This window comes from Bos grunniens, chromosome 8, assembly GCF_055505025.1.
Source record: "Bos grunniens cultivar Pamir isolate PY7600 chromosome 8, Bosgru_T2T1.0, whole genome shotgun sequence".
NCBI classification, from domain to species: domain Eukaryota; kingdom Metazoa; phylum Chordata; class Mammalia; order Artiodactyla; family Bovidae; genus Bos; species Bos grunniens.
In genome coordinates this window covers 90,726,890-90,747,956 of record NC_141172.1, presented here as the reverse complement: position 1 = coordinate 90,747,956, position 21,067 = coordinate 90,726,890, and the positions used below count along the sequence as shown (strand labels likewise).

Below are 21,067 nucleotides of genomic sequence, written 5' to 3'. Positions count from 1 at the left end.
GAGAAAATATAGCAATATTTTGTTTTGAAAATTCCCAATACTCCTTTAAACCAAGTCCCTCTTCTCAGATATGGATAGGGTCAGGCTTTCTTAGCTAAAATCACTTATGCCATAATAGAATATCCCCAATAAGGGCATAATAAAGTATTTTCAATATGTGGGCTCTACTGTATTTTGGAAGCAAGCTGCCTACACAGTAAGTATAGAATGATACCCTGACCATCCCCATTTTGGTGTAAAATGTCATCACTGTATAGTCAGATGAGTATAACAGAGCAATGTTAGGTCAGGATTTTAGATAAGATAATCATTTCAATACATTTTTTTCTTTTTAAAGCCATATGCTTCTTTGAGAACCCAATTAAATCTGTGGGCATGCTCATCCGTAAAATGTACATATAAACATACATAGTCTTGCCCATAATTTCAGGACCTTCACTGATTTCCTGATGCCTATTTGTGTATCTCTTTATAGGTTAAGAAGCCATGGCCTAATTTCTATGGCTTTCTTTACTCCAACACTATAGAAATGACTCATTATGAGTCCTCAGGGCCCTGATTCTAGAGACTGAACATTGTCAATGAACATGGTTTCCAATGAAACTTCTGAATATTATGCTTCATTATATATTCAATCAGCTTTAATTCTGCCCCAGATACAAGGCTGAAAATGTGGAGATTCTATTGGAAATTTATACCTAACTCTAAAATTTGTGGTGCATTTCTCCTTTGTGTTATCAGTATTCTGTTTTTCTCACCTTCCCTTCATACTCAGTTCTGTGGGGTTTGTTTTTGTTTTCTTCCCAGAAGACGGTTATCTCCCAGGCGTAATTGATTGGTTTGGTGGTATTGGTGGATTGACTGAAATCCAGGCCAGTCTCCTGGCCAGTCATGGCTTTGGTGCCGTGGCCTTGGCCTATGATAACTATGAAGACCTGCCTTTCAGAGTGGAGAAAGTAGATTTGGAATATTTTGAGGAAGCTGTCAACTTTGTCCTGAGACATACTAAGGTAAATTCTGTCTTTTTAGTCAGTTTTGGTCCCTAGTTTTCAATAACCATGATATTCTATGACTTCTTTTAACTTCTAAGTGTGATTTACCCTCAGTGAACTTGAAATTCTATTCACATAATTTATTTTGCATCCTGTGTCTTCAGTTCAGAAATATGAAATACATAGTCTGTGTCCTTCATGGAATCAGAGGCATTGGCTTTGGATTCAGACATAAATGGCTTTCACTTCTGGCTCCATACCATCTGGTTGTGGGAATTTGGGCAAGTTGCCAAGTTTCTAATCCTCAGTTTCATCATCTGTTAAAAAATATTGTAATGGCACTACTTCACAAGGTTATTGTGAGAATTAAAGGGAATACTAAAAGCCAAGTCTTATTAGAGTAACTGACAACACTAAACACTCAATAAATCTGATGAATTATTATTATTATCACATTCTCTGATAATTATTAAATCACCATACTTAACCAGGTAGAAAATCTGTATTTATTTGAATAGAGGGTCTGAATTTTTAGTTACTTGACACATCTTAAACATAATGCTGTAGTACTTTCTAACCCACGTAACTTCTTAAAATTTTACAATGTGCTTTGCTGCTTGCTGTAAGAGAGTTGACTCATTTTAGCCCTTATTTATTGTTAATATCTTTTTCTTAATAAGAATTAATCTATGAATTAAGACTCTGTATTACATCCTTTTTCATATAAGGATCATCAAAATATGGTCAGAGTTGACATTGTAAGATGAACAACAATTGCTGACAATCTACTGATGTGTTGACTTTTTAAATAGGTATTTTTGATGAATATAATGGAATTGTTCTTGAATTATCAAATAGGCATTGTTATCATTGTGCTAGTCCTCTTGTTGGCTTAAATAAGAATTTAAGAGGTTATGCAATTCTGCTTCTCACTCTTTTAACTTGGGTCTGCTTGTAGGTACTGGTGACTTTTCTATCATTGTTTCCACCAATTTACATAGAGAGCTGTTGGGGTCCTTTAATGGACCAGGACCTGGCGGTCCAGAGGCAACGATAAGAAAGTGAAAGAGAGAGAGAGGCTGATACTTCCTAGTTTATGCAGAGAAACAATAAAGCCCTTGACACAGGACTTGCGTCTCTCACGAAGGCACGGGGAACCCTCTCGAGGTGGGGTGAAGGCACAGGGTGCCTTCTCAAGAGTCTTAGAAGCCCGAGCAGGAGAGTGAGCAGGATGGGTCTCTGCACTCCAAAGAATCAGCCGAGGAGAGAGAGAGAGAAAGAAAGAAAGAAAGACACCAGAACCCAAGCTCTGATGGAGCAAAGGTGCTTTAATGATTTCTCTGTGAGTATATAAAGGCTGTGGTACAAGAAGTTTCTTTCCACAATCAGAAAACCAAATGTACAGCAACTGTCACCAAGGGAACAAGGGATTAATAATGGTCACAAGGTCAGGAGACAATCCATATCTCAAGAAAGGGGATCAAGACTAAACAGTTTTGTCATAAAGAGAATGTTTATTAAAGGAGATTCAAGCCTGTCTCACACAATGACCTCAGTTCCTGGGAGCAACGTGCTGTTCCGCTTAAAAAGAAACAAAGGACTTGTGAGAAACAGCACGTAGGAATCCTCCCGTTAAACATTCCCTGATAGATAGCTAGTTAGTGACTAAGCCAGGCCTGGAAACCAGATTTCTTTCCTAAGCTCTAAGTACTTTTTATTAAACTTGCTTCACACTGTCTGTTCCTCAGAAGGCTAGACCTCAGATATTTCAATTCCTTGGAAGTCTTTTTTCTCCCTTTGTTGATTTGAAGTGTCTTCCAAAGGCCTCTAAATTCCCTGATCCAAAATTTGGTGGCAGAAGTTGTAATAAGAGTTAATGTTCTGTCAAAGGCCAGAAATAAATTTAAAAAAAGCCTGCATATATATCTGAGTCTTTTTGTTGTTGTTGCTCATCCATGATATACTGGCTTTACTTTATTTTCCATGGCCAAATCCATTCTGAATTCTCATCTCTCCTGCCATACCTGTGACTCAGTATATTTTATATTGACATAGAATTTCAGAACTTGAAAGGTTCTTTTAAACCAAATTAGGGGTGAGGGTGGAAGTTCAAGCTACTTCTCTAACTATGCAGGATAGAAAATGGAGAGTACATATGACTCACTCAATTTGTTTCATTTTTTCCTTTGCTGTAAGAACTTCTGACATTTCTGTCAACTAGATACAAGTGGTATATTCATTCATATTTTTCTAAATAATAAGAAAAAACCCAAACATTACTTAATAAAATTTTTTTTCTAAGAAAATCTAGGGAATCAATATGACTTTAGAAGAGATGTGACTCCCTGAATCTATCCTTGCATGGGGTCAGTGCTCAAGCAGAATGAAGGCTTTATTTTGCACTTTTTTTAAAAAAAAAAGATCTTTAACTCCTTCTTCCCTTTTTTTTTTTTTTTTTTTGCTCTCCCATACCAAGTTGGTAACTAGGAGTTGTATATTCTACCCTCATAAATAACTCATGGACACGTTTCCTTTTTATCACCACCAGTAATTTAAAAAGCTACCTTCTTTCTTACCTGTACCATTGCAGTAGGCTTGACTTTTCTGCCTCCATTTTTGCAAGTCAGAGTTATAAGACTAGGTTTTTCTAGAGCACAATTATTTTACTCATTTGCTTAACAGTCTCTCAATTTACTATAGGATAAAGGTCAGGATTCCTAGCATTTTTAATAAAGTTTTTCATAATCTGACTTATAAATATGTGTGTGTATGGTTAGTTGCTCAGTCATGTCTGACTCTTTGCAACCCTTGGACTGTAGCCCTCCAGACTTCTCTGACCATGGGGATTCTCCAGGCAATAATACTGGAGTGAGTTGCCATGTGCTTCTCCAGGGGATCTTCCCAACCCAGGGATCGAACCCACGTCTCTTACCTTGCAGGCAGATTCTTTACCACCTGAGCCACCAGAGAAGCCCAAGAATACTGGAGTGGGTAGCGTATTCCTTCTCCAGGGGATCTTCCCACCCCAGGAATCAACCTGGGGCCTCCTGCATTGCAAATGGATTCTTTACTACTTATGCCTTATCTTACGCTTCTCTTTAAAATTTCTCCTGATTCTTCTCTGTGTAAGGAAGAGAATCAAAGCTGTTTATTAGCATGTTCTTCCAAGCCATTTCCTGTCAAGTTGCTATTTTCCTTTTCAGCCTTATTTTACTACTTCCTGTTTTGTACTTTAAACTCAAGTAATAAAGAACTACTGTGGTCCCCTGAATGCACTGCTTCTGAGTTTTAGCAAGTGTTCTTCCCATGGTGAATCGACTAGGAATGCTTTGGCTGTGTTTTCAGAAAAGTCACTGAGGGTGGCTTAAGCAGCATCAACATAAGGCATTTTATTTTCTCATGTAACAGACCTGGAGATAGGTGTTTCCAGCTTTAGTTTGGAGACTCATAGGAGTTTCTGAACAAGGAGACTGGACTGACATTTCTGTAATTTCCTGGCTTTCTCCTCAAGATCACAAGATGGCTGTTGCATTTCAGGCATTAAATCAACATGCCAGCATTATAAGCAGGAAAAAATGGTCAGGAAACTTGGCTTTCTCCTCATGATTCTATTCTATTTTATGTCGGGGGAAAAAGCCAAGATCATAGGTAAAATTTACTGTCTTTCCAGGAGAGGCTTGAAAACGATGTAGCAAAGGTGAATGGATTCACATCCATCAGAATTTATCTTTTGAGACTAGATACATTGCTATGCCCTGAAAAAACAAGGCCATGTTAGCTTTAAAACTGGAGACTGGCCCCTGTCTAGGCAGCTAACAATGTCTACTATACTTAACATAGAATGCCATTTCTTCTTGTTTGCTCTAATTTTTTTTTTTTTTTACATAAATACTCAACTTATAGCCCATTTCTTCTGAGAATCTTTTTTTTCTTAATTTTTATTGGAGTATAGTTAATTTACAGTGTTGTGTTAGTTTCAGAAAATATAGTAAAGTGAATCAGTTATGCATATACATATATGCACTTTTTTTTTTTTTTCAGATTCTTTTCCCATTTAGGCCACTATGTAGTATTGAGTAGTATTCCCTATGCTATGCAACAGGTTCTTATTAGTTATTTATTTTACAAATAGTTATGTCTGATTCTGCCTTCTGGATTGGCAGGCTTGCCTATGTGCATTATTTTAGCATAGAATTTATGCTGCTGCTGCTGCTAAGTTGCTTCAGTCGTGTCCGACTCTGTGAGACCCCATAGATGGCAGCCCACCAGGCTCCCCCGTCCCTGGGATTCTCCAGGCAAGAACACTGGAGTGGGTTGCCATTTCCTTCTCCAATGCATGAAAGTGAAAAGTGAAAGTGAAGTCGATGAGTCTTGTCCAACCAGGCTCCTCTGTCCATGGGATTTTCCAGGCAAGAGTGCTGGAGTGGGGTGCCATTGCCTTCTCCAGTATGGATGTTAGAGTTGTACTATAAAGAAGGCCGAGTGCTGAAGAATTGATGCTTTTGAATTACAGTGTTGGAGAAGACTCTTGAGAGTCCCTTGGACAGCAGAGAGATCCAACCAGTCCATCCTAAAGGAAATCAGTCCTGAATATTCATTGGAAGGACTGATGCTGAAGCTGAAACTCCAATACTTTGGCCACCTGTGTGAAGAACTGACTCATTTGAAAAGACCCTGATGCTGAGAAGGATTGAAAGCGGGAGGAGAAGGTGACGACAGAGAATGAGATGGTTGGCGGCATCACCAACTCAATGGATGTGAGTTTGTGTAAACTCCAGGAGTTGGTGATGGACAGGGAAGCCTAGAGTGCTACAGCTCATGGGGTTGCAAAGAGTCGGACACAACTGAGTGACTGAACTGAACTTAATCACTCTAAGGCAAGTTTGGTGTTCCTGTCACAGGATCCAGCTGCTGGCTAGAATACCCTATGGGTCAGTGGTGGTCCTTGTGTTTTGGGGTGAGTACCCCAAGGGCATCTCCTTCCTTTTCAAAAAAGGTAAAAGGAAATCTGATCATTGGAATGCCCCAAGAAAGGTGAGTTCATCAAGCTCTCTTTTAAGGCCTTAGAAGCCATGTCCTCTGGTTTTTCCTCTTAAATTGGGCTGGGGTTGTTATTCTTGAATAAAACACAAAGAGATTTGGCCATAAGAGGGAAATTTGAAATCTAATTTCAGCATAACCAACTATTGCAAGAAAATGTCACAGATGGTGTTTAGTTTTGGGTTTGGGGAAACTCTGGACACTATAAAGTCTATCTGGATCTAGGTGTAGTCCCTGTTCTAATATCAGATGCCCTAAATATCAACCTGAGTTTGAACAAACTGCAATTTTCCTTTGAAATTTTGGTGGCTTTATATCCCTTTGAAGCTAATACTTTAGCAAGTGTATGCTGCCTTTCTCTGAGGAGGCTTGAGAAGAAGAGCAAAGAAGCAAATCATCCACACACTCTGTCATCCAGACCAGCCTTCAGGAATTGAGAAATAAGGACTCTCAGTGAAACCTGAGACATTAGTGTCCAGGTGAATTCTTTTTCTTTCCAAATAAAGGCAAAATTTAATGGCTGGCTTCATCAACTGGAGTACTAGAGAATGCACTGCATAAATCAATTATGGTAAAGAGTTTACTTCTAGTGACAGTGGATATTAGTAACATATAAGAGTTAGGAACAACAAGGCATCGAGGGATGTGTTGTTTATTACCTGGAGATTCTGGGTGAACATCCATCCTGGGTCCTAGGTTTTCTCACAGGTCAAGTAGAAATATTAGAAAGACTAGTACAAGGGATAATGAGGTCTTGAGACTTGCAGTCTTCCATTAAGGGCTTCTTTACTTAAAAGGTATTGATTAATGCCAGAAAGAGGTTTTGAGGGACCTATCTGAGTCATGATGGGAGGTGTGCTGTGAATTTTGCCAGGGTCAGTTACAGATTTTTGTCCATAGGAAAGTCACAGCTAATTCAATAGAACAAATAATCAGTGTTCTGAGAATCAGCTCTAGGACTCAGAGCTGAAGCAATGAAAAGATGTCAAAGGGTCATTTAATTTATGTGATTGGTTACTTTGATGACTACTGTCAAATGCTAGAATTATTTTCCCATTTCGGGATAAAGAAATTCTGGCATGATGCTTATCTAAGAAGTCTGGACCTAATAAATGGATAAGGGCAGAGGAGCTAAGGAGAAAAGGATATGTATCTCTCAAAGGGCCTAAACTAAAGGGAATAGGTTCAGAAACAGGAAGCTCTTTGGGGTTCACTAGAGATCCCAAATTTGAATTGTTTTAGTACTCCGAGGCAGGGGCTACTTTATAGTAGTGGTGCTGAGCACCGAGATTGTGGTTCTGGTGTTACTTAGAACAGGAAGAGACCCATCCTCAAGCTGAGGAAATGTTTCTCCCATTCTATTAAGAGGGAAGGTGGGAAAGAGACCCTGGAGTCCCCCCCCAAACCCTATTATTGAGAACTGGGAGAACATTAGAAAGACTGGCTAGAGGGCAGAAGGTGTTTAAAACTAGGAGGGTTTTGGTTTTCATTTAGGGACTATCATTTGCTGGAGTTTAAGAATTTCAGTGGTCTTTCATTTTTGTGACTCATTCAGAGTGTGAGAGAGAGAGAGTTTGCCAGATTAACTAAACTCTGGAGTGGAAAATTCTAGTTTCCCATTCCATATTGGTTCTTTTTACTAGAAAGGAAATGTTCTGGTTTAGTCTATTAATAAACATAAAGTTAAAAGCTATCTGGGTGGAATCAACCTTTAAAAGATCAGAATTTTCTTTTAAAATAATCTGAAGTTGATTGTAATAGTCATGAGCAGATTCATCAGGTTTTCATGTTAAAAGTCTGAATTTTGTTCCAATCAATAGGCTTTAAAAAAGTCACCTAGCAATTGCCCAAACTTGATCATATAAGTTAGTAGGTTGGTCTCTGTGTTGTAATCTTAGGTGTTGATGGAAATAATCAATAAACTACTTGTAATAGGAATAGAAAAGAGTTTTTTTGAGCCAAACTGAAGACTATAACCCAGGAGACAACCTCTCAGATTATTCTGAGAAACTGATTGAAAAATGGTTTTTAGCATAGCTACATATTTTGTCAGAACAAAGAACATACATCAAACATGACAGGGGTATATTCCTTCAAGTTTCCAAAATAGACAGATTTAGTATATATAGAGTGAGACAGTAAGACCTGGTGTCTGGGAAGGGAAACATCTTCCAGGGAGTGTTAATATGGATGTCCTAAGAAGAGAGTTTTTCCCCTTATCTTCAAAACAGACATTCTTTACCTTGATGGTTAAAGCAGATGTGCTGTATGTGTATAACAAGCTATTTTAATTCACACAAAGTTCAGGCTGCTGTGTATAAGCCAAAATTACTTCCCCACGCCTCAATGTTTGAAAATTGTCTCCATCAGAGGGAAATTTCAGGATTTTCCCATTTGGGGGTTTTCATCTAATCCTGGGCTTGTCCTTTACTGACAAGCATATGAAACTAGCAGGTGTAAGTTATAAAAACAAGATTGATAAGTTTGAATAACGATGTTAAATTTTTCACAAAATTTGTGAGGATCTTTGGTTATTTTGGGAAAATCTTTGACTATGGCTCACAGTTCAGCTTTAGTTCAGGAAATATAAATGAAGGCTCTGCATCCTCAGAAGGCTTAGTTTTAAAAGGACTAGCTTTGATAAAAGACTCCCTTCTTAGGAATTTCAAAAATTACCCATAATGGCCATTGATATTCTGAATTGCCTTTGGTTAGGTCAGTCCATTAGCATGAGGAAAAATAAAGATTTTAAACATAAAATTGACTAGAATCTCAGTGTGTGTGTGTGGGGGGGGGCGGGGTGCCCTCAATATATATAGATAACTAGGATACAATTTCTCAGAGACTTTTTCTCTAGAATAAAAGAATAATTTTCCAACAGCTTCAACAATTTATATCTTAAACAGTTCAGTTTTAACAGCTTGCAGCTCAAACTGCCTGCAGGCCTAATACCCGCCAGTCCTGAGGGAACAGCTTGGTCCTGGAGGAGCCAGGCCGAAGGCTTCCCAGCTAGTTCCTATGAAACCGCACCCATTCCAAAGGTACAGGCTGATGGCTGAGTTTCAGTGAACTGACTCAGTTTGAGTGAAACAACCCCTGTACCTGAAGGAACTGGGCTGACAGCTTCTCAGCCAATTTCAGCTGAAGCAGTCTAATCTCAGAATAAGATTGAACTGCCAAGAGTATTTGCATACAGAACAAAGCTTTAACCAGAAAGAGTGAAACCTAAAAACAGATCCCTAATTCAACCTGAAGAGCTTTGGGTACAAAGAGGGGTCAACTGAAAAAAGAAAAACACAACCTGAAAGTTGAGAATTATGTTTTATTTGGTGGACAAACTGAGGACCTTTAAGCCGAGGGGGCAGCTTCTCAGATAGCTCTGAGGAACTGCTCTCTAGAGGTAAGGGAGAAGCCAGGATATGTAAGAGTTTTTCAACAAAAACCAGGTTTTTGCAAGCCAGGTTTTACTGATCAAAAGATTACTATTTATTAAAGAAAACCAGTCATCTCAAATTAATGAATTTGTACTTTTCTACATATAGGAAGATACAAGAATCTGGGTTCACTGAAATCATTCCTTTGATATACACATCAACCATCTAGGACCAGCATCCTGTTTGTTTCCATCCTGAGTTCCCTCAGGGTTCTCTGTCGGAGGAGGGGCTATAGTGGCTAATGGCTTAATGGCCACCACATCCTTTTTCTACTGATGTGGCAGACAGCATTCTTAGTCCACAGACTACAAAGGCTAGAATCAGGAGAAAGATGTACAGGGTCAGTGAGAAAAGGAATGAGCAATAAAGGGCTCAACTGTGGATACCTCACCTCTTTGCTCATTAGCCCGAGAGTCTTTGGGGGTTTCCTCTGGTCCTTGTGGTGGTGGATTAGTCACTAAGTCGTGTCCCTATGGACTGTAGCCTGCCAGGCTCCTCTGTCCATGGGATTTCCCAGATTGCCATTTCCTTCTCCAGGGGATCTTTCTGACCCAGAGACAGAACCTAGGTCTCTTGCATTGCAGGCAGATTCTTTACCACTGAGCCACCAGGGAAGCTCTCTGGTTCTTGTATGGGCCACCAAATGTTGACCTAAAACAAATAGAATGCCAGATGCTTTTCCAGCAAGGATGAGGTTATTCAGGATCAGCAGAAATTGCAAGTTGAGGTCTAGAACCATGGTGAACCACATGCAAGTCCCTGCACAGCAGGGGAAGGATTTCCTGGAGGGGAAAAGGAAGATGGGAGGGCTTACAGTGAGCAAAGAACCCAAGACTTTTCATTGACTGAGTCCTTGCTGGAAAGAAGAGGAGCCTTTCTACCTGTTGGGCTTTGCCACTGTTGCAGAAATGAGAGCTCCTTCCACTGGTCTCCAGGTTGTATTAATATTTACTTGAGGCTTCTGTATTAATTTTTTTACAGGTCCTTGGGCCAGGCATTGGGGTAGTCTCCATATGAAAGGAGCAGAGATTGGCCTCTCCATGGCTATTCACCTAAAAGAAGTCACAGCCACCGTGCTTATTAATGAGGCCAACTTTATTCTTGACATTCCACAGATATATCATGATCAGATAAATCAGCCCTTGCCATTCTCTCCTCCTCTACTATCCATCAGTGCCTTAGGGTTAGTAAGGTTATAGCACATATTTGAGGAAACTAGAGCTGAAGCCAGTGAGACTTCTTTTCTCTCCATTGAAAAGACCCAGGGACATTTTCTCTTCATTGTGGGAGAAGAAGATAAGAATGTCAGTAGGGAAAGCATATGCAGAGCAAGCACAGAACATCTGAGGAGACGTGGGAGGAACAACTACACTCTGCTGTCTTACTTTGGAGTGGGTCACCTGATACAGCCTCCCCCCCGGCCCCAACTCCCGTGCTGTGCCTCCAGGATCTCTAATCTCCACTTCTCCATGCACTGAGGAGGAGATTCCTTTTCCCACACACAGCTGGACATGAACATTCTTGGAAGGAAATCCAGAAGTTTCTCAGGAAACACCTTATTCCAGTTGTGACCCATCATCTCTGAGAAGAGCAAATATTCCTAGAAATAGAGAAGGAATAGGATGCTTTACCAGACCTTCACTTGATTTTCATGGAACAATAGAACCAGGTGCTGACAAATGGATTTCTTAAAACCCAAATTAATGTGCTTTTTAACACAACATTGTAAATCAACTATACTTAAATAAAATACATTTTAAAATATGCTTAGTTTTCTCATATTTGAAAATATGCTCACGGGACTTCACTGGTGGTCCAGTGACTAAGACTCCATGCTCCCAATGCAAGGTGCCGGCATTCATTCCCTGGTGAGGGAACTAGATCCCACATGCTGCAACTAAGAGTTAGCACGCTGCAAGTAGACAGAGCATACATGCCACAGCAAAGACTGAAGATCCTACATGCTGGAACGAAGCCCCAGAGCCGCCAAATAAATAAGTATTTTAAAAAAGAAAGAAAAAACTATGCTCATGGTTACTTCATTGGTTTGGAAAACTGCTGCTGCTGCTGCCAAGTCGCTTCAGTCGTGTCCAAGTCTGTGCGACCCCATAGACGGCAGCACACAAGGCTCCCCCGTCCCTGGGATTCTCCAGGCAAGAACACTGGAGTGGGTTGCCATTTCCTTCTCCAATGCATGAAAGTGAAAAGTGAAAGTGAAGTCGATGAGTCTTGTCCGACTCTTAGTGACCCCATGGACTGCGGCCCACCAGGCTCCTCCATCCATGGGATTTTCCAGGCAAGAGTGTTGGAGTGGGGTGCCATTGCCTTCTCCGTTTGGAAAACTAGACCTGAGTAAAAAATATATTAAGACAATATGGAAGCAGTTACAGAGGTAACATTGAATCAGCCTACAATCAATAATTCAACAAAAGCTAACTAAAGAAAATATTTTTATGTGTCTAAACATATACAGCATTTTTCAAGAGAAGCAATCTAAGATTCACAGAATTTCAGTTTAGGAAAGTAGTTTTGATAGTTATGATGGTGTAGGTTATGTGCTTCCAGATTGGGGGCCAGCAGAGAAGGGGGCAACAGAGGATGACATGATTGGATGGCATCACTGAATCAATGAACATGAGTTTAAGCAGATTCCAGGAGATAGTGAAGGACAGGGAAGCCTGGCATGCTGCAGTTCATGGGGTTGCAAAGAGCTGGACATGACTTAGTAACTGAACAACAATAAGACTCTTTCTAGCAAAGGACTAGATAGTAAATATTTTTGACTGTGTAGTCCATAAGGTCTCTGTCACTATTATTCAGTCCTACTGTTATAGCACAAAAGCAGCCTTAGGATGTAATGAATGATTGTATTCGTGTTCCAATTAAATTTTATTTATGAACACTGAAATTCAGATTTCATATAATTTTTACATGATGGATAATCAAGGTGAAGATGAATCGGTAGGAAAGTATTCTGAATCATTTTGTAGGTATGATGGGGAGCCAATATAGAATAATAGAAGTAACATGAGGCCACTTCAGTTTTATCTGCCTAACTTCTTTATTTTCTTTACTTTTGATACCTTCTGTTTAGAGTGAAAATATTCCATTCAGTATGAGTGGGGTTTTTAGCCTCCTTCCTCTGTCACTCATAGAAGTTTTCACATTTCTCGACCTGGCCAGTCAGAGTACTTCTCTAGGAATTTCCTGGTGGTCCTGTGGTTAAGACTCTATGCTTTTACTGCAGGAGATGCAGGTTTGATCCCTGGTGAGGAACTAAGATCTAACCCCAATTCTAACATTAAATAAGATCAAACATTTTTTTGTGGGTTCTTTTGGGGGATCAGGTATTATGTCAATTTTGTACTTGTTTCATAAAAAGAATTCAGAAGTTTTCCTTCTTTCCTATAGTAGTTTAATTAGGACAGAAATTATCTCTTTTTAAAAGCTAGTTGCTCTATCCGGGGTATTACATTTTTCCTAGTAATTTTTTTAATACATCCTGGATTTTTATTGATACTTAGTATATTGTATCTTGTCTATATTATGGTAGATATTTTCAGTCCAAACAACTTCTATATACATATGTGTGTGTGTGTGTGTGTGTGTGTGTGTATGTATATAAAGGGCTTCCCTGGTGGCTCAGTTGGTAAAGAGTCCACCTGCAATGCAGGAGACCTGGGTTCAATCCCTGGGTTGGGAAGTTCCTGAGGAAAAGAGAATGGCTCCCCACTCCAGGATTCTGGCCTGGAGAATTCCATAGACTGTATAGTCCATGTGGTCGAAGAGTCAGACATGACTGACTGACTTGCACTTTCATATGTATATACATATATGTATATACATACATGTATATACATATATTTTCATACTGTTTATGGGGTTCTCAAGGCACGAATATTGAAGTGGTTTGCCATTCCCTTCTCCAGTGGACCACATTCTGTCAGATCTCTCCACCATGACCTGCCCGTCTTGGGTTGCCCAACAGGCATGGCTTAGTTTCATTGAGTTAGACAAGGCTGTGGTCCTAGTGTGATTAGATTGACTAGTTTTCTGTGAGTATGGTTTCAGTGTGTTTGCCCTCTGATGCCCTCTTGCAACACCTACCGTCTTACTTGGGTTTCTCTTACTTTGGGTGTGGGGTATCTCTTCACGGCTGCTCCAGCAAAGCGCAGCCATTGCTCCTTACCTTGGACGAGGGGTATCTCCTCACCGCTGCCCTTCCTTACCTTCAATGTGGGATAGCTCCTCTAGGCCCTCCTGCGCCCGCGCAGCCACGGCTCCTTGGACATGGGGTTGCTCCTCCTGGCCGCCGCCCCTGGCCTCCGGTGTCAGGGCGTGGGGTAGCTCCTCTCGGCCGTTCCTGCGCTGTCACAGTCTGCTACTCTAGGCCGCTGCCCCTGACCTAGGACGTGGGGTAACTCCTCTTGGCCGCCGCCCTTCAGGTATTGGGTCCTCCTGGCTTCTGCCCCTGACCTCGGACGTGGGTTGGCTCCTCTCGGCCGTGCTTCGGCATGCCCGTCGCAGAAGAGAAGAGAAGCGTGCTCAAACCGGAATTGATGGGGGTGATGTTACGGGTTTCGCTTCTTCGAAGGAGATAGACGTGGTCCCTGGGTTTTAAGCGCTTGCCTTCTGATGCTGCCTTTAATGCTCAAAATTCTCCAAGCCAGGCTTCAGCAATATGTGAACCGTGAACTTCCTGATGTTCAAGCTGGTTTTAGAAAAGGCAGAGGAACCAGAGATCAAATTGCCAACATCCGCTGGATCATGGAAAAAGCAAGAGAGTTCCAGAAAAACATCTATTTCTGTTTTATTGACTATGCCAAAGCCTTTGACTGTGTGTGCCGCGAGCCGGCATATTGCATATTGAGTGCATATTGCATATTGAATATTGAGTGCAGCACTGTCACAGCATAATCTTTCAGGATCTGGAATAGCTCAACTGGAATTCTATCACTGCCAGGAGCCAGTGTGAGGAACTCCGCCCGTGGCAAAGGTCATGAGGAAGGAGGCTCGGCATATGCAAAGGCGGGATCGAGCCTCAGGAGTGCCCCTGGAAATTCTCAAGCATCTACCCCCCAAACCAGTCTGCCTACTTTCTGCTTTGTGCTCTTACCTACACCTCTGACTTTATGGGGGGCTGTCCCCCACTACCTCTCTCTGAAAAAAGAGTTAACTTACAGCTCCAGTTAATAATTCCTGGGTGTGACAGTGTTTCAACCTACAAACTCCTTTGGAAGTCCTCTAGCCTACCTGAATAGGTTTTTCTGGCCACATGTGATTGCTCAGAGCCTCCCAACTATGAGAGGCATGAGATGTTCTAAACTGTCTAAATACAGATTCCTTTGAGCAGTTGAAAGATTGATTAGAAATTGTATTGGTGAAGGGATTTTCACTTGTTGAGCCAGTTTGCTGCTAAGTCTCCATATCCCTTACTTGCTGTGTCCCTGGCAGTGTATTGATTAATATAATTGGTGTAAGTAGTAGCTTTAATGTTTGTAATCTTGGACCCTTGAGTTAATTCTTTTTCTTGTTATAGCCCACCACACCTTTGCCCTATAGGAATGCAACTTTATCTAATGCTTTTGGAGGGTGGTGCCTGACTTTAGAATAATCACCTTTAGAGAAAAATAAGTTTCTTAAAATGTTAACAGGCCTCCGGGCCAGAAGATGATGCAAATCACCTAAACTTTTGCATATGATAAGTTTGCAGGAAGAAAACCTGGCTTACTGCATGACTCTACCCCCTTCCCCCATTATCCTCTATGCACAATTTAAGGTATAAAAACTACTTTGGAAAATAAAGTACGGGCCTTGTTCACCAAAACTTGGTCTCCCCATGTCGTTCTTTCTCTTACCTTCTGGCTGAATCATTCAGCCTCTTTTCTCCACTGAATTTCCTCACTGAGCTATCCTTATTCTATTACTCTTTATATCCTTAATTAACGTTTAAATAAGCTGTTGTTTCCTGATCGCCGATGCTGTCCGGCTTCGAATTCCCTGGATCCACCGGGGTTGATCACAATCAACTGTGGAAAATTCTGAAAGAGATGGGAATACCAGACCACCTGATCTGCCTCTTGAGAAATCTGTATGCAGGTCAGGAAGCAACAGTTAGAACTGGACATGGGACAACAGACTAGTTCCAAATAGGAAAAGGAGTACGTCAAGGCTGTGTATTGTCACCCTGTTTATTTAACTTATATGCAGAGTACATCATGAGAAACGCTGGACTGGAAGAAACACAAGCTGGAATCAAGATTGCCGGGAGAAATATCAATAACCTCAGATATGCAGATGACACCACCCTTATGGCAGAAAGTGAAGAGGAACTCAAAAGCCTCTTGATGAAGGTGAAAGTGGAGAGTGAAAAAGTTGGCTTAAAGCTCAACATTCAGAAAATGAAGATCATGGCATCCAGTCCCGTCACTTCATGGGAAATAGATGGGGAAACAGTGAAAACAGTGTCAGACTTTATTTTTCTGGGCTCCAAAATCACTGCAGATGGTGACTGCAGCCATGAAATTAAAAGACGCTTACTCCTTGGAAGGAAAGTTATGACCAAACTATATAGCATATTCAAAAGCAGAGACATTACTTTGCCAACAAAGGTCTGTCTAGTCAAGGCTATGGTTTTTCCTGTGGTCATGTATGGATGTGAGAGTTGGACTGTGAAGAAAGCTGAGCGCTGAAGAATTGATGCTTTTGAACTGTGATGTTGGAGAAGACTCTTGAGAGTCCCTTGGACTGCAAGGAGATCCAACCAGTCCATTCTGAAGGAGATCAGCCCTGGGACTTCTTTGGAAGGAATGATGCTGAAGCTGAAACTCCAATACTTTGGCCACCTCATGCGAAGAGTTGACTCATTGGAAAAGACTCTGATGCTGGGAGGGATTGGGGGCAGGAGGAAAAGGGCACGACAGAGGATGAGATGGCTGGATGGCATCACTGACTCGATGGACGTGAGTCTGAATGAACTCTGGGAGTTGGTAATGGACAGGGAGGCCTGGTGTGCTGCGATTCATGGGGTCGCAAAGAGTCGGATACAACTGAGCGACTGATCTGATCTGATCTGATACATATATTTGGCATTTTACATATCAGAAGAACTAGACACATTTAAGACTAAATTAAACTATATGATAAAATCTAAAAAATACAGTAAAACAAAAAATCCCTCCAGTTCTGGCATATTAATGTTGCTAGAGTTAAAACAAATTAATTCCATATTAATCTTATTTAATTTTTTAAATTATATGAATAAAACTTTATAGAAGGTCCTGGCTTTTTTATTATTGTGGCAAATAGATAAAACATAAAATTTACCATTCTAAGCATTTTTAGATGAATATATGCTGAATTATACAGTGACTTTAAGCATATTCACACTGATGTGCTACCATCACCACTGTCCATCTCCACTCCTGCAATACCCCAATTTCTGGTTCACTTCATGGATCACAGCCATGTGGTGGTGAAGGGGCTTGTATAACTCTGAAGCTATGAGTCATGCCATGTAGGGCCAACCAAGACAGACAAATCATAGTGGAGAGTTCTGAAAAAATGTGGTCCAATGAAGGAAGGAATGGCAAACCACTCCAGTATTTTTGCCTTGAGAACCCCATAAACAATACGATAAGGCAGAAAGATATGATACTAGAAGATGAGCCCTCCAGGTCAGAAGGTGTCCAATAAACTACTGGGAATAGTGCAGGGCAATTACTAATAGTTCCAGAAAGAATGAAGTGGCTGGGCTGAAATGGAAAGAATGTTCCATTATGGATGTGTCTGGTGGTGAAAGGAAAGTACCATGTGGTAAAGAACAATATTGCATAGGAACCTGGAATGTTAGGTTCATGAATCAATGTAAATTGGACATAGTCAAGCAGATGGTATGATTGAACACTGATATCTTAGGAATCAGTGAACTAAAATGGATGAATTTAATTCAGAAGACCATGATATCTACTTCTGTGGGCAAGAATTCCTTAGAAGAAATGTTCAGTTCAGTACAGTTTAGTCACTCACTTGTGTCCGACTTTTTGCAACCCCATGAACTGCTGCATGCCAGGCTTCCCTGTCCATCAGCAACTCCCAGGGCTTACTTAAACTCATGTCCATAGAGTCGGTGATGCCTTCCAACCATCTCATCCTCTGTTGTCCCCTTTTCTTCCTGCCTTCGATTATTCCCAGCATCAGTGTCTAAAATGAATCAGTTCTTCATATCAGGTGGCCAAAGTATTGGAGTTTCAGCTTCAGCATCAGTCCTTCCAATGAATATTCCTTTAGGATGGACTGGTTGGATCTCCTTGCTGTCCAAGGGACTCTCGAGTCTTCTCCAACACCACAGTTCAAAAGCATCAATATTTCGGCGCTCACCTTTCTTTATAGTCCAACTCTCACATCCATACACAACTACTGGAGAAACCAAAACTTTGACTAGACAGACCTTTGTTGGGTAGCCCTCATAGTCAACAAGAGTCCAAAATACAGTACTTGGGTGCAACCTCAAAAATGACAGAATGATCTCAGTTTGTTTCCAGGGAAACCATTCATTATCACAGTAATACACGTCTATGCCCCAACTGATGCTAAAGAAGCTGAACCTGAGTGGTTCAATGAAGACCTATGACACCTTGTAGAACTAACATTAAAAAAAAGTCATTTTCATTGTAGGGGATTGGAATGCAAAAGTAGAAAGTCAAGGGATACCTGGAATAACAGGTAAGTTTGGCCATGCTTATAAAATGAAGTGAGGCAAAGGATAACCGAGTTTTGTCAAGAGAATGCACTGGTCATAGCAAACACCCTCTTCTAAAAACACAAGAAACGAGTCTACATATAGACATCACCAGATGGTCAATACTGAAATCAGATTGATTATATTCTTTGCAACTGAAGATGGAGAAACTCTATACAGTCAGCAAAAACAAGACCTGGAGCTGACTGTGGCTCAGATTATGAGCTCCTTATTGCAAAATTCAGGCTTAAATTGAAGAAAGTAGGGAAAATCACTAGGCTATTCAGCTATGACCTAAATCAAATCCCTTATGATTATACAGTGAAGGTGATGAATAGATTCAAGGGATTAGATCTGCTAGACAGAGTGTCTGAGGAACTATGGATGGAGGTTCATAACATTGTACAGGAGGCAGTGACCGAAACCATCTCAAAGAAAAAGAAATGCAAGAGGGCAAAGTGGTTGTTTGAAGAGGCCTCACAAGTAGCTGAGGAAAGAAAAGAAGTGAAAGACAAGGGGAAAATATACTCAACTGAACGCAGAGTTCCAGAGAATAGCAAAGAGAGATGAAAGAAGGTTTTCTTAATGAACAATGCAAAGAAATAGAGGAAAACAGTAGAATGGGAAAGACTAGAGATCTCTTCAAGAAAACCAGAGATATCAAGGGAATATTTCATGCAAGTATGGGCAATATAAAGGACAGAAACAGCAAAGACCTTAACAGAAGCAGAAGATATTAAAAAGAGGTGGCAAGAATACACAGAAGAACTAAACAAAAGGTCTTAATGATCTGGATGATAACCATGATGGTGTGGTCACTCACATAGAGCCAGATATCCTGGAGTGTGAAGTCAAGTGGGCCTTAGGAAGCATCACTATGAATAAAGCTAATGGAGGTGATGGAATTCCAGTTGAGCTATTTCAAATCCTAAAAGATGATGTTGTTCAAGTGTTGCACTCAATATACCAGCAAATTTGGAAAACTTATCAGTGGCACAGGACTGGAAAAGGTGTTTTCATTCCAGTGCCAAAGAAGGGCAATGCCAAATGAATGTTCAAACTAGCATTACATTTATTTCACATGCTAGCAAAGTATGAAAGTGAAGTCGCTCAGTCGTGTCCAACTCTTTGCTACCCCATGGCATGTAACCTACTAGGCTCCTCTCTCCAAGGGATTCTCCAGGCAAGAATACTGGAGTGGGTTGCCATTTCCTTCTCCAGGGGAGCTTCCCAACCCAGGGATCGAACCCAGGTCTCCCACATCGCAGGCAGATGTTTTAACCTCTGAGCCACCAGGGTAGCAAGGTTATATTCAAAATCCTTCAAGCTAGGCTTCAGCAGTACACAAACCAAGAACTTCCAAATGTACAGTCTGGGTTTAAAAAAGGCAGAAGAAGCAGAGATCAAATTGCCAACATTCATTGGAACACAGAGAAAGCAAGGAAATTCTAGAAAAACATCTACTTCTGCTTCACTGACTATGCTAAAGCCCTTGACTGTGTGGACCACAACAAACTGTGGAAAATTCTTAAAAGAGGTGGAAGTACCAGACTAACTTACCTGCCTCCTGAGAAACCTGTATGCAGGTCAATAGAACTGGATATGAAACGTTGACTGGTTCAAAATTTGTAAAGGAGTACGTCAAGTATATCATCCTACTTATTTAACTTATATGCAGAGTTCATCATGCAAAATGCCAGACTAGATGAATCACAAGCTGGAATCAAGATTTCTGGGAGAAATATAAACAACTTAGATATGCAGATGAAACCACTCTAATGGTAGGAAGTGAAGGGGAACTACAGAGCCTCTTGATATGGGTTTGAAAGTAGTGAGTGAAAAAGCTGGCTTAAAACTCAACATTCAAAAAACTAAGATCATGGCAATTGCTCCCATCACTTCATGGCATATAGATGGGAAAAAGTGGAAGCAGTGGCAGATTTTATTTTCTTTGGCTCCAAAATCGCTGGGGATGGTGACTGCAGCCATGAAATTAGAAGATGCTTGCTGCTTGGAAGGAAAGCTATGACCAACCTAGACAGCATATTAAAAAGTAGGACATCACTTTGCTGACAAAGGTCCATATAGTCAGCTGATTTTTCCAGTAGTCATGTATGAATGTGAGAGTTGAACTATATAGAAAGCTGAGCACTGAAGAATTGATGCTTTTGAACTGTGGTGTTGGAGAAGACCCTTGAGAGTCCCTTGGACTACAAAGAGATCAAAGCAGTCAATCCTAAAGGAAATCAGCCCTGAATATTCATTGGAAGGACTGATGCTGAAGCTCCAATACTTTGGCCACCTACTGCAAAGAACTGACTCCTTAGAAAAGACCCTTTTATTGGAAAAGATTGAAGGTCAAAGTAGAAGGGGGCGGCAGAGGATGAGATGGTTAGATGGCATTACCAACCCAATGGACATGAATCTGAGCAAACTCCGGGGATAGTGAAGGACAGGGGAGCCTGGCATGGTGCGGTCATGGGGTCACGAGGAGTTGGATTCGAATTGGTGACTGAACAACAACAAGAACAACTGGAGCCCTGATTCTTGTGCTTCTCTTATTTATTTATTTATTTTTGGCTGTATTCTGAAGCATGTGGGATCGTCATTCCCTGACCAGGGATCAAACCAGCATACCCTACATTGGAAGGCTGAGTCTTAGCCACTGGACTACCAGGGAAAGTCTCTGTGCTTCTCTTGGAGTTTGAGTAAAAACAGCATTCTATTTCTGTGTGTTCCTCCCCAGTCAACCCCCATCCTTGGATCTAGTCCTGGGAATTAGTCACTCAGCTGGGAGCTTTGCTGTCCTACCAAGGTACCTCTCATCCAGTGTAAGAGCTGTATGCCGAAACAGTCTCCTC

General features: G+C 40.9%; 1 pseudogene across 1 annotated transcript; it reads left to right on the top strand.

Annotated features, from left to right (window-relative positions):
• The first annotated feature begins 375 nt into the window (after window positions 1-375).
• LOC147367673 (bile acid-CoA:amino acid N-acyltransferase-like) lies at window positions 376-11,230 on the top strand (annotated as a pseudogene). Its single transcript, XR_015168819.1, has 3 exons — window positions 376-385; window positions 808-1,010; window positions 10,448-11,230. The product of XR_015168819.1 is annotated as a bile acid-CoA:amino acid N-acyltransferase-like (transcript).
• The last annotated feature ends 9,837 nt before the right edge of the window (window positions 11,231-21,067 follow it).